This window comes from Coloeus monedula, assembly GCF_965178545.1.
Source record: "Coloeus monedula genome assembly, chromosome: 5".
Taxonomy (NCBI): domain Eukaryota; kingdom Metazoa; phylum Chordata; class Aves; order Passeriformes; family Corvidae; genus Coloeus; species Coloeus monedula.
The window spans coordinates 667254-680668 of record NC_138785.1 but is presented as its reverse complement, the minus strand read 5'-3'; the positions used below and the strand labels follow the sequence as shown (position 1 = coordinate 680668).

Sequence of the window (13415 nt, the reverse complement as noted above, 5' to 3'; positions counted from 1 at the left end):
TCACAATAAATAAATATTATCTATGAACTTTTGATAACACAAAGCAAGCCAGCTCTGCTGCTGCAGAAACAGTGAAGTTACACAGACGAGAACATTGGATTTAACACCTCCCTCAGGGCAGATGGAAAAATCACTTGAGCATTAACAAAAACCAAGCCAGAAAAACTCAGAACAACCCACAAGTCACAAAGTCACTAAGGTTAGAAAAGACCCTTCTGACCATCGAGTCCATCTGCTCCCCCATCATTTCCCAGTCCCCATCAGCTAGATGTCATTCACCACATGAGGATGGAAGTGCTGCTGCCCCTGTGAGTGTTGGGACACTGCAGATAAGGTCTGGTGGTGGTATCACCTTTCATAAAGGTGTCTTGGTGTCAGAGGAGGTGTGAGCAGAGGACAAAGACACTAAAACATTTCCTAGTGGAAATAAAAATGCCAGCAACCAGGTTCAGACACAGCTCCATTTTTACAACAGTTTCACTAAGGAATGAAGAAAAAAGAGAGAAAAAGTTCTTGTGACCTCATACGCAGACCTCCTGAGATGATTAAGCTCGGAGAATTACCTCTGTTTATGTTCTTTTCCAGTGGGACCTTTGGAGTGACAGTGACTGGCAGAATTACAAACAAACAGGGATTAAAGGAAGATCTGAATCCCAAGGCTGCAGGATTAGTCACGAAATGCATGAACTCCATGGGCCATAAACACAGACCCTATCTTACTTTGTTCTTACACTTAGAAGAGCAAAGGAAACATTCTGAAGTGCCAACTGCTTCCATGAAATATGTCTTTCTCTGGTACCTGAGCAGTTCCAGCTGCAGGGTGATTCTGGGAAGGACGGAAGATTTCCTGCACTATATTCCTTGCTCTGACATCACAGGAAGGCTCTTCCCTTCCGCGCACCGTCAGCGAAAACAGCTCTTAGCCCTCATTTACACCAGGGCTTGATGCCAGCAGCACACTCAGGGAGCCACGTAGAAATGCATAATCCTCTATGTATTTGAATTTTGTTTAGAGCCAACTCAGGATAAACTTTTCCAATAGAAAAGGCTGGAATTTTACCCTGTAATTTTCTTGTCATCACTTCCCTCCCTGGCATGAGGCTTTCTAGGACTGCAGGTTATCCTTACCTGGCAGCAAACACACAGAGAACAAAGCCAGAACTCAAGGAAACTATAATTAAATAGGCCTGAATTTAGGTCAACCATTAACTGTTCTTTTTCCATCCCATGAGCAGAAACAAACAGCAAAGAGGAACGCTGCCAGCCTGTTCCAGAGTTCTCAGTGCTGGAGAACACACCTGACACACTCCCTGGGCACTCTGCAACAGCTCTGCACTCACCTGATTCATGGTGAAAGTGCTTTTAGATCTGTGGAAATCTAGTAAGGATGGTGCTGGCAGAAATGTTGCTGCGAGGCTCTAACACACAATCAAAAGAAGAGGAATAAGGCTCAGGATCAACCCGAGCTTGTTTGGAATAAACATACTCTGCCCCCTAATAATCAAAAGCTGAGGGAGGACATTGGACAAGCAGAGGAGAAGCCACAGAGGCTGCTCTCTGCACAGCCCACAGACATGCCAGCACCTCGTCTCGCCACCACTAATACCAGATCACAGCTCCGCGCTGGCTTAACACGGCCTCAGGACTTGCCCGGCCTTGCCCTGGCTCATCTGCTCTGCACCTTATTTTTAGCTGGGCTTTAGCCCTAACAGCCAACTTAGCCAATAGGTAGTTATCCTAGAACTACAAACCATGTCTCCCAGAATTACTGCTTGCCTAGTAGCAAGAAATCCTCCCTTTCCCCATTTCTTTAATTACTTGGCTCTCTCTATATAGCAAGAATTCCATCATAATTTTATTTTGAAGGTACGGGTGATATGGTGGTTGGTTTTGTATGTGGAATTTTTTTTTTAGAACAGGTTAAAAATATATATTTACTACATGTCATTATTCAAAAAACTTAATTACGGGTAGGGCTGGAGTCTGGCTTTGAGCCTGAATTTTGAAGTATGAAAGTATATTAAAAACAGGTCTTTTACCAAGACATTATTACAAGCTGTCACTCTTCCTTCAGTTTAGCAACGTACACATGCAGTTCAGAGACTTTAATAGTAATAAATTGAATTTTTCTGCTTTAATCCCAGGAGAACATTCTGTTGGGTAAAGGCCATAATTTATTTGGACATACGAGGAAGACTTGAGCATTTGGGTCTGGCATTTTAGGAGACCTGGGCGACACCTTCTGCTGGTGCTTACATACAAACAGAGGAGATGTAGAAGCCTGTGGATCACACGTTAGACACAATAAACCAAGCAAAGCCATCCCTTTGTCACTTTACACCACACCAAGTTCTTCAATTCAGTATCAATGGAGCCCTTTAAACACAACTGCAATAGAAGGTGAAAAATAAAGAGGGAAAAAAGTCTCATTTCACAAAATCACCATCTGTATCAATGTCCAAAAGTACAGCAAAAAACATCTGTAGAGGCTCTGAAATTTGGTTTGCAGATGAGAAAAAGTAAGCCAGCAACAATGTGCAGCCTGGCCCACTGCTGAGGTGCACACCTGGGTACCTGGGCTGCTGGAACCAAACCCAGTTTGGGTATGGGAGGGCTCGTTTTTTACAGCTCAGAGTGGCCAGGCTTTACTCCCAAAGTTTCCAGCTCTTAAGAGCATCGAATCAATGACTTTCCAAGCCAGACACTCTCCCAGGAACATGAGAGAGCTCTGCATTAACAACCTTAAAAGCACTCATGCCTTCATGCATCATTACATCAACCCAAAAATCATTTTTACTTCACAAAGGAAGTAAAGTACACTTAAAGCGGCCTTGGATTCCTAACTGGAATAATGCACTGCAAAAAGACAGAGCAATCCAGAAAGGGGGATACCCACTACATTTTGAAAAGCACAGGTTGCATTCATAATTTATCTGCTAAATCAGAACTTACTAGAAGAAGAGATGCTGGATGGCCTGAGCTGTCTGCATTTTTGGGCAGCTTCCCTGAGATATCAACAGGCTTCACAGGAATTCCAGGGTCTAAACTCTTTAAACAGGCATTTTCAGCACCAGAACGCTACTATGAGCTTCCAGCGCTCAAGGAAGTTGCTTTGGCAGAGATACAATCCCCCCAGTGCTCATTAACTAAGTCATTATAGCAAGGCCTTAAAATTCTCTCACTCCTTACTTGGCATCTGACCCAGCTTCTGCCAGCTGGCTGAAAGCATGGCAGGAGCCAAGCTTCCTATTTCACAGACCTATGGAATGATTTGGGTTGGAAGGCAGCTTAAAGCCCATCTCCTTCCACCCCCTGGCCATGGGCAGGAACATCTTCTACGAGACCAGGTTGCTCCAAGCCCCATCCAACCTGATGTTGGACACTTCCAGAGATAGAGCAGCCACAGCTTCTCAGAAGAAGACAGTAAATGAATTTTCAGTGGCACAGACTGGGGCAAATGGGAGCAGTTTCCACAGTGAGGGCACTAACTACTCCTTGGGTTGCTCATTTCTTTGGGATAAAGGGAGAGCTGTGTTTACATGCAGCTGCTTATTTTTAAAAGCTATGTAAGGAATGTGTTCCTAAACATGTGGGACCTTTTACTGCCACAGGAACAGTGCAAGAGGACACAGCCTGGCTGGTGATCTTCTGCAGGCCCAGCCACAGCCCTTCTCATCAGCGAGCAGCCCACTGCCCCCTGTCAACAGCAATTACCCTCTGATCACCACTTTATCTGCCCTAAGCCTCTGGAAGTCAGCAAAGCCTGCTACGCTGTCCAGACACAACAGTGGGACATGGGGACAGAGCCCAGTTCCCTTAGAAGGGGATTATTCCAAGTAGGGAGCAGTGCCTTGCTCACATAGCACACAGACACACCACCCTCCCCAGCTCTAGGGGATGAGGGATGGAGCTCGACAGCTGCTGAGGAAGGACTTGTACAAGCCACCAATGTACAATTTAATACTTCACCTAGATATCCTAAATGTGTGCTCTGGACCAGCACCACCAGTGACGTAAAATCCCCGCATCAGAGGCCTGCCACTCTGATCCATGCAAAGGGGAAAGCTCTCCCACCATGATCTGTGCAAGGGGAAATCTCAAGAAAGAACCTTTGCCCTTTTCCAGGACAGACTTGCATTCTCCTGCCTATGGAGAAGCCGAAGAGCTTGTCTGAAGGGCTCTGCGTTACCCACCTGGCCTGAGCCAGAACTGCTGTCCAGCTGGAGGACAGAGCCACAAGCAGCTGAGGCAGCTAAGCTTTCCCATTAGAGTAATGACCAACTGTGAAAACACGTTGTAGAAATCCAAGGGAAGAACACCAGTGATGACAAGGTGGGGCACAGCAATCTGCTACTACAAAAATGCTGAAGGACACTGTGGTGGCAACAGTGGAAAAAGCAAAAAGGTACTTTGAATGTTTTTTTCTGTAAAAGGAAAGAGACACAAACACACTTCTCACTGACTTGCTCCAAGTTCTCCTGAACCTCTGAGAGACAGAGCAGACCACTACCACAACAAATTACGGACCAGTTAACACTGGGATCTGGGTCCTGCCTGCTGCCTTGGCTGCCCTCCCCTGGCCTGTCTGTGTGATGGAGCTCCGGAATCTGAATAATCCATCTAGAGGTCACTGGCTGGAGTGAACATGGGACCTGTTACAATAAAACACAGAATCATAGAATTGTTAAGGCTGGAAAGGACCTCTAAGAGTCTCAAGTCCAACATCTGACACCTGAAGTCTAAAAGGCCAAATGAGAAATGGAGAAGAGATGAAGCTCTGTCCAAGTGCCAAAGCCAGAAGTTTTGCACATAAAGGAATCAAAGGAGATTTCTGAATCTCCTTTGCCACTTCTTTCCACCTCTCACATGTTCACAGAACACACAGAACAGGAAGAATAGCTGGGCCTGGTTCCATTCTAAATGGAATGAACTTCTTTACAGGTATAAAAGGCAAAATTATTCTTCAACACCCTCAGTGTGATTCGCTCGCATGGGCACTGGCACAGGTGGAAACCAAGGGCATGAACACCATGGGCAGACTCAGCTATCCCATGGCTTCTGCTGAGATCAGTGCTCAAAGGAGATAGGAGAACGGAATTCACAGTAATCACTCACATAAAAGGAATAACTGAGTGTGCAAAACTGGAAAAAAATGTGGGAAAATATTTATGCAGCCCGTATTACCGAGACAAAGAGAACTTCAAAGGTCCCGCCAGTGATAGTGAGTCACAAAGTGTGCGGGTGTGCGACAATGGCTCCCTTCCTTCCAGCGTCTTCCTCCCCCGTTACTCGTTAATGTAGCTGAAAGCATAATTGTCCTTAATTGCTCAGTTGGCACTAAGTGGATTCCAACCTTCTGACAGGACAAAGTCCAGCAGCTGGGTTTTGGAGCCCAGCCTTCTGATGAGCCTGTGCACCTGCAGTGTCACTGGCCACGTCCAAGGCAGGGCTCCTCCACTGCTGCAGCCTACTGCCAGGCAGCAGCAGAGCCATGTCCGCATAGAGGAGAGGTCCCTTCCCACCCCAAACATCCCAGGATTCGACAATCCTATGATACAAATACACTACATTTAGATACATATATTGGATTACAATATTTAGGTATTAAGGTATGTAAACCAGAAGTTTTGCAGAGTTTCATTTGCGCATCAACCCTATTGCAAGCTGAAATCCTTAATTTTTAAATTTTAAATTGTAAACAAGAACTGGCTGAATTGATGACTATGGAGTAATTTTTTTTTGAGGAAAAAAAAATACACAAAGTGAATGATTATAAATATATTCCAGCTAGCTGTGCTGGGTCAACAAATTCTGATTCTTCAGTGAAAAATAGTATTCAATGTCACACAGGCAGATTTTGTGAAATCACAAAGTCAGTCAAAGCCTCTGCTGTCTTCCAGTCAAGCATTTTCTGGAAGGGAGGATTTTAAAAGTGGAAGGGCTGACAGGGAGACAACAGTCCTGAAGTAAAAGCCAGCTCTCAATCCTCACAATGCCTTATGGAGCAGAACCTCATCTACCCACAGCTCTGGCTATAATTACTTGGAGTAAGTGCGATACACTTATGAAAACCACACAGCCTGATATTACAGACATACTGACATCACACTATTTTTAGTGAAAAAAACCAGCCAACAGGCAGCTTAGGAGGGTTGATTTTCACTGTCACACCACAGAACTGGTTTGCAAACATCAGAGTCCCACCTGTGCGTTCCTGTCGCCATTCAGGGTGGGGAAGAGTCTTCTGCAAGGCCCAAACACCAGTCCTCAGAAACTGACACAGATTTTTTTCGTTATGGACCCACCCCCCTCCCCCTTTTATACTTTCCTTTTTTCATATAGACTCTTACACAACAAGGCACTTTTTTTTCCTTTCCACCTCACCAAATTCCTACGAGTGCGCCAGCCTCGCCTGCACCTCGCACAGATGTGTTATGAATCTAACTTGCACTGTTTCCACACAGGATATTTTGATCATTCCCCTCTCCTTTCCCCCATCCCGATCCCATCCAAAATAGCATAGAGTCATAATCATAAATTCTCCCATTGTGACCTGAAAGACAGGACTATTTCTCTTGAAAATGCTGTGACTAAGGAGAGGGAGTTTTTCAGCAAGGTTCATCCCTGCAGTCTGCCGTGGGAGGTGAGGTCTGCTGGAAGCATCTTCCAGGGAATTAGTACTTCTATCCAGAACCCACCTTCTTCTCCCTCCTGACACTCAAGACCACTCAGACAAAACATAAATTAATTCAAATAGACTGGAACATTATTGCTAGAACCTCATCACAATGTGTGAGTATCCAAAATGCCACTTATTTGTGGAATGACACTTCACCAAGCACTTCATGCCTCTTCAGCAGCACACTCTCTCAATGAAGCTGCTTCTTGAATCCAAGGAATTTTCCTGTGAGAGGAGAGCTGCCAACTTTCCTTCTTTGGCGAGCAGGGTCCCATTCTTGCACCTCTCTCCATTTCCTGTACAGTGTTGTTTTAATGAGCCCTCCAGTCTGGTGGAAAGCTAACAGAGACAGCGAGAAAAAGCACAATAATAAAAAGGAGAAGAACCTGAGAGGGGAGAAGATTTAGGAAGAATTTTCCATTGAGTATACAATGGGTCTGACTAGAAATATTACAAGAAGAGATAGTTCTCCTCTGCGAAAGGAGGGAAACACCCTGAGGGTTCAGTATAGACACATAAAAGGACCTCTTAAGCTAATCAATAAATTTCATGAATTATAATCACAAAGAAGAAACGCTTAGTCAAATATTATTGGTGTTGCAGAAAACGCAGCAAGAAAGACAATCCAATGTACCAAAATCAATCAAGAGTACAATTTTCAATACTGTCATTTGAAAATGCAGCCTTCACCTTGGATTCAATCCCTAACTAACATAAAGGTGAGCTTATCCCAGCTCTGGATCCCAGTTTGGTTGCAGTGGCTGAACTACCAAGGGAGGATGGCAGTGGGAGTGATGTGAGAGTGGCAGTCCAAGGTGAGAGAAAGGCTGTTCAAAATTAGGAGACAACAGAATCAACCAATATAGCCGAAGAGTAGAAGAGGCACGACAGCAAATAATTCCAATTTTAAAAAGCGTATCCATGCATTAGTCACGGATAATAAGCCTCTCTTTCTCGCCACATGGAATTTCAGCCATTTCTCAAAATTCCACTGGCATAAATATAAAGGAAAAGCTCCAACTATAAACTGTCACTGAATGCTGTTGAACTCGGGTTCCTGCTTTTTTTTCCATGAATGCACTGTAAGTCAGCATTCCAAGAGCAACAAATGTCTCCAAGCCCAAGCTATTTCCCAACAGTCCATGGACCAAGAGAGTGTCCAAGATAACAGCAAAAATATGCACAAGGCCTTTCTACCCAGATACCACATCCACAGAGGAAGGGGGTGTCCCAAAACCCCAGGCTGATCTGCACAAAGGGGCTCTTGGGTTAGGACAACAAACAGCTTAAAAAACCCAACTGAGCAGAAAGATCACTGAAAATCCTGAAAAAAAAGTAACATCCAAGTCATTAGCGAGACTGAGTATCTGCTTGGGATTTGGGAAGTGTGATTTGGATAGAAACTCTGCCACTGTGGAACAGCCACTTCCAAACTGTGGGGATCAACTTACCCATTTCTAGTTGGGGTAATAACCTGCAGTGTCTTTGAATATCCCACTCAAGCTGTAAATATGATCATCATCCCAAATAAGCCTTCACAGAAGATGCTGAAAGCAGCTTATTATGTCCCAAGTGCCTAAAAGGTTTCACAGATGCTCTTGGTTGTCCAGTTTTGCTCTTCCATGGAAAAGCACCTGAGGGAACTCACTGTCCAGCAGCGCAGCTTTCCAGTTTTTCCCTGGCTTTCCAGCTTCTGCCTCAGCTTCCCTGGCACTGCAGACACAATCCTATCTTTTACCTGTGCCAGTGCCTCACCACTCTCATTGTAAACTTGTACAGGGACTACAAAATACAGAGTTATATGGAGATACTGGCAGCAGGAACACCTGTATACTATGCCATCACCTGTGAGGTTCAGAAAAGGGATGTTAAACTCAATGAAGGGGTTGTCTCTCTTTAAAGAAATTTAAAGTCTAATTTCTTAAGGGTTTAAGAATGGAGACAGGGCAGCTGAAGCCAGAGGAGTCTGGATTTCCACAGAGCATTACATCTGATGAACAGCTGTGAGTCAACCTGCTGGCAAAGGCTCAAGCGTACAAGTGCTCAGCTTTAAATCCTACAGATACAGACATGGAATGACCTGCAGGACACATTGCTGGCTTTTCTCCATTGCTTCTTCCCTCAAATGCCCCAAGTTTCTTCTTTACACAGGAACAAACATCCTAAATAAGTGGCATTAGAGGGCGGGATCAAGAAACAGGAATTTGGGGTTTAGTGCCTATCGAATTTCTCTCACTATCAGAAGTTCTAAGTGAGCCTGGAGATGGAAAGAGAGCACATCTGCTCACTGCAGTGCTGGTGAGACATTCCTAATAACGATGCCGATGTTTCCAAATGGAAGTGGATGGGATGCCCAGATGGCTTTCATTGTCCTATTTTTCCAAACAGCCCGACAAACTTGAGATGTAAAAAAAAAAAGATATGAATGATGATCGTGTCTTGCCAGCAAAAAAAAAAAAAAAAAAAAAAAAGCATGTTTAACGAAGAGCAAATGAAGCAGATCTGAGGAGGTTAGAACTTTATCAGCCTTCCTCCAACCAAACCAAGTATCTAATCAACCCCCACAACGTGGCACAGTGCTGCGTGAGCCCTCAAAGAACAGATACTTTTAATTGATTCATCGCCCCTTGTGTTCCCCTTGTGTTCCCTATTAAAGAGCACTGAAAACTAAAGGAAGACTGATTTTCACTTCTAGTAGTAAATGTTCTCAGCATCATAAACTTGGAAGCTTTGAAGTGCTGCAAGTAATGAAAATATATTGTTACTTATTCTTGGCAGGGAAAACCCTGATTAAGAAAAGGGGCTTGAAATAAATCAAGAATCAACCCCGTAAAAGAAAATAGAAAAATACCATTAAAATACCAAAGGAGAGGCTCAAATGCATCTGTTTTCAAATTCACTTGTGATTGGGGATAAAAAGAACATGGACTTGGCTACGGAAGAACCCAAGCAGAACCCAGGGATATGGCAGTGCATTTTCAAGGACTGCTCAGGACAAACTATTTAAAACAGTTCCCAACATTAATTACATGGTTTCTGGATACTCACTGCCTGTTGGTTAGAACTGAGCATTCAAAAAGTAAATAAATAAGGTAATAAATTATTTTGTGAAGTGGATTTTAATTGGTATCGTAGTTCTAGGGAATACAGGGCTTTTGCTGAAAATTAACAAAATCTATGATACTAGTTACATCATCTGTGATGATATCAATTAGCATTTCTTCATAAGCCACAGAGAATAATGAGTTACCCTTTCACTCCAAGGTATTTCTCAGGAATTTTCAAAACCGGTTTTGCCACAGATCAAATGAAAGCAAGAGATGTACTTGGAATTACTCTCAGTCTAGAAGCACCAGATGAATTTTTCATGTTCAACAACATGAGTTTTAAGTAAAGTTTGAGATATTTGCCCTATGTTGTGAGGCAACATGGAGGATCAGAACACAGTTTCACCATGGGCTGGCCCTGAGCTTCCTTTCTGCTCTAAGCAAGGGAAAAAACCCCACGAAGAATCTTCATCATCAAATCACAGGTACTCAAAGGCAAATGAAAATCTACATCCAGAAACAGAAGAAGAGAAAGACACTAATTTACCTGGTTCCTAATTAGCTGCCTAACTTGGTTAGCAAGTCCAAGACCTAAGTAAAAAGTAAATCACCATCTGGCAGAGCAGCCTGCAATCATCCCCAGTGACTCTGCTCAAGGTACATTCAGAGCTCCTAAGAAACATCCTCAACAGCTTTTTCTCTTCCCCCAGGTCGTCTTCTCCTGGGAACAGACACCCTCCACTATCCCAGATTGCTCCAAGCCTTGTCCAGCCTGGCCTTGGACACTTCCAGGGATGGGGCAGCCACAGCTTCTCTGGGCAACCTGTGCCAGGGCCTCACCAGGCCCACAGGGGAGAACTTCCTCCCAATATCCCATCTAAACCTGCGCTCTGGCAGTGTGAAGCTGGTCCACGCTGCAGACTGCAGAAATCCCCAGACCCACAAACCTTCACTGTCTGCTTGCATGGACCTTCTCAAACCTCTGTGTACCACTCCACAGCACTTGGAAACACAGTGCAGAAGAGCCTGGACAGGAGGGAACAGGGTATATACTAAACTGGTAAACTACTACAACATTAACTTTGACTTGAAAGGGAGGAAAAACATCCAAACCCTTCAGGCCCAGATGTTATTTTGATGCTTAAGGGCAGCCACAGACCCATCACTGACTCTCCCACCAATCTGACTTCTGTAAACAATTAACAGAGTTACTACTGCCTCTTACTTTAATACCGCTAACAGATTTATTGTCAAGGACAGAAAAGCACAACTACTATTCCTCCTGGAAATTGTGACTTTTTGTTCTCTGGAACTATTAGTGAGGAGAATTGGAAAGGCAGAGCAGAGCTCTCCATTAAGAAAGCACAAAGTTCCTTGGATGGCCTTGCATCAGCTGTTACTGTTTCCAGAGGAGACTAAAAAAGCTCAGTTTACGCTGTGTTTAACCCTGTTGAAGCTGAAAATTTATTATCTGAAAGATTCTAGGTATTATTAGGATTTTGCACAAGATGATCAGTGTAATTAGAAGTTTTTATTCTAATTTGCAATAACCAGGTGGTGTTGATTTATTATTTGATGACTGTAGGATTACAGAACAATCATTTGGCAAACAAACAGTCATTCAAACTTGTGATCCCGATTTTGCATTTATGGCTACAAGATAGTCATTTCATATAAAAAGACAGCACTTGCTAATCAAGCGTGTGTTTTCACACACACTCGCAACCCATCATTCCCTGTCCTCCATGGAGGATGTGAGTGTCTGAATCCAGCTTTCTCCAGATATCTAGGTCCACTGTTAGGCACCCTATGCAGAAATATGGGAGAAGAAGGAAAATCCTACCGTTTCTAGCCACCTGATGGACAGAGCCTGTTGCCAGGAACAAGGGGAAGGACAAACCTGTTCCCTGCAGGCACATCACTAACTGCTGGGAGGCAGCAGCCTGCTTGTTACCTGGGGGGAGAGGTAAAATGCCAAAGGAGATACAAGGGCATCTCTCCTACGGACAGATCCTCAAACTTTTCCCGGGAATGTTTAGAAATAGGCCCTGCCAATAATGCTGCAAAGGAAGACACACCAACGAAACACTTCCCTTGGCTACTCCTGAAGTACAAGCCAGCAAAGCTCTTCATCCCTCCCTGGGTTCTCTTCCCAAACCACATGATATTTGATGGAATCCAACACAGATTTCCCACAGGTCAGCCTCTCCCCGTCACCATGCAGGAGAAGTCAGCTTCGCTGAGACATCAATTCCCTCCTTTCCAACTCTACCTGCAGACTCAGATTTGTTTGACTTTTAATAACCTCTAGAACCCTAATTATCTGGCTGATCCTGTCCCATGTTATTGGAATACTCCAAAGACTGATTAGGCAAGGTATTCTGGAAAAAAACGCACTGTTTTCTCAGCAAACAACAGCTGGGTCATGCTGTTACTCTGCAGTGCTTTACTACTGCATTTTGGAAAGATTTATGCACTTGTGTAACCCAGAAATGGATGTGAAGAAACTCAGTCCACTGGGAGCAAGTGAAGTATGAGGCTGATGTTCTCACGTTAGTAACTTCCATCCGCATTCCTGTCAGCTCCAGCTGCCCAATTCTCTGTCATCCCACATAAGACAAACCGGATTATTTACCATCTACACCATGTTTTGAAGGGATAAAGGGAAGGGTGAAGTGAGCTCTGGAACATCTTGGTGTAATACACAGGGTACAGCAAGAGTTAGTCCACAGTAACCCCACACGGACCCTACCAAAAGCAGGAGCGTGGCATCCAAACTGCTCATTCAAAACACACCAGATCCATTTTCCTTCTCTGTCATAAACCAGGGATGCCAACATCTCATCCTGGTATTTTCAGTGATATATCTGAATTAAATTGCCCTCAGTTTGGGTTCTTAAGCTGTTTCTAGAATCTTCCTATAACTTTACCGAGCATCAAAACCATTAAGAACCAGGTGTCTCGCAGTGGGGAAAAATGCTAAACCTGCAGATAATTCAGGGGAAGAAGGTCCAGAGAGAGTCTTGGAAATTACTCTTTTATGTTATGACACAAACTGCTACATTTTAGTTCATTTTTCCATCAAAAGCCTGCAGTAGAACAAAGACTGATAAAACAGGGCTCTGTGCTCTCATTTCGGTCCTGAATTTGTAGGATGTGCATGTGAAACACGTGAACAAGCCTCAGCCCCTGCAAGCTGTGGGAGGACTCATTTCCTCTGGTTCCTGCCCTCTAATTCACATAAACTCCCCCCGATAAGGCAGCTCTTCTGCTTCCCATTCCCATATTCTCAGACAGTGCCATCCTGGTACATATGTCCTGGTCCATAAAGAGCACTTTTAACCGTCTCATGTGCACCTTTCTGATCAAACCCAGCAGCAGAAACGAGCCACTTCACATCCAAGCCAGGGACCTCAGTCCTACATGGACCACCCAAGGGTGACCCTCACCTTGGCAAGTCTCTCCCAGATTACTCTGAGAATGTCATCTATGAACCAAACAGGCTCCCTTCGCACAGGAGCAGCTGCTTACACAATATTTAAAAACCTCTCCTGTCTGTTATCACCGCTGTTAGCTGAAAGTTTTCCTCTTCCTATGCAATTTGGGGGCACAGGGAGTTTTTACTGGAAAATGGTAGGAGCCTTGGAATGGCTGCAAGCTGAATGTACTGACCTGTCTCCATTTCTTCA

At 44.2% G+C, this 13415-nt stretch overlaps 1 protein-coding gene across 1 annotated transcript in view; it reads right to left on the bottom strand.

Moving 5' to 3' along the window:
- The window catches only part of ADAMTS3 (ADAM metallopeptidase with thrombospondin type 1 motif 3), a gene marked incomplete at both ends in the record, with an annotated part of 56371 nt that overhangs the window by 17727 nt on the left and 25229 nt on the right, over positions 1–13415 (bottom strand). The window lies entirely within an intron of this gene.